General features: G+C 68.8%; 1 protein-coding gene across 1 annotated transcript in view; it reads right to left on the bottom strand.

Annotated features, from left to right (window-relative positions):
- Eef1a1 (eukaryotic translation elongation factor 1 alpha 1) overlaps positions 1–534 on the bottom strand; it is a 3,530-nt gene extending 2,996 nt beyond the window's left edge. Inside the window, exon 1 of the mRNA XM_013035298.1 lies at positions 360–534. The gene's annotated coding sequence lies outside the window, so the exon portion shown is untranslated. The remainder of the gene's footprint in view (positions 1–359) is intronic.
- Between the last annotated feature and the right edge of the window lie 406 nt (positions 535–940).

The raw sequence follows: 940 nt of genomic DNA, 5'->3' as shown, positions 1-940 counted from the left end.
CCCCGACGCGGCGCCCTGACGGGCGAATGGCATCGCCGATGGGAGCCTGCCGACGAAGGCCGCCCGAAACCCCCTTAAATCACACCGCGGCGGGGCAGCCGGGAGAGTGCGACGGCCCCGCACGCGGCGGCCCGGCGCCGGGCCTGGCCTCGACTCGAGCACGAGGCGCAGCCGTCTCCAAAAAGCACCAGGCCTCACCCGCCCCTCCCCGTCCCCCCAACCCGGCAACACGCAATTCGGGGCCGAAAACCTGGCACAGGCGGCCCCGAGCCACCGCGGGAGAGGCAGGCGTGCGAGGGCCTCCGCCGGCCCCGGGCGGGCGGGCAGCCAGGCCCGCGGAAGCCACACCCGAAACCCACCTGCGTTCTGACGGCAAACCCGTTGCGAAAAAGAACGTCCAGGGCGACTACGGCACTTATATACCGTGCTCCCCCACCCGCGGGAAGTGGGCGGAGCCAGCACACGACACCGCTTTCCCAGTTTGCCCCGCGCCGCCTCCACTCGGCAGCGGTTCAATTGCCGTCCCCTCCCCCCTCCACCACCACCCCCTCCCTCTCTGTTCCTGAGCTCGGGGACTGTGGGCCAAGTGGGCTCAGCCCATTGACCCGCACCCGGCTCCTTGCGCATGCTCCTCTCGACCCGGATGACGACGAGGGCGAGGGGCGGGGCCACAGCAAAACCCTCTCTCCGAAATTAGTGAGAGCTTAGCGACGGTCCCTGGGATTCCCAGAGGCTAAGGCGAGTCCTTTTGTATGAATTACTCCGGGACGCTGCCTGGGTGGGGCCGGGAGGAGCGGCAGGCCTACGGGGGCGCCCCGCCGCCAGTCCTGGCTTGGTCGCCCAGGTTGAGCCTGGGGGTGCTCCTTCACCCCGCAACCCACCTGCTGCCCTTCCAGCCATCTGGCTCGTCCAGGGGTAAAAATCAACAAAAAGAAACCAG

The sequence above is a fragment of the Dipodomys ordii genome, unplaced genomic scaffold (assembly GCF_000151885.1).
Source record: "Dipodomys ordii isolate 6190 unplaced genomic scaffold, Dord_2.0 Scaffold208, whole genome shotgun sequence".
In the NCBI taxonomy this organism is placed as follows: Eukaryota; Metazoa; Chordata; class Mammalia; order Rodentia; family Heteromyidae; genus Dipodomys; species Dipodomys ordii.
This window is presented reverse-complemented; position numbering and strand designations above follow the sequence as displayed.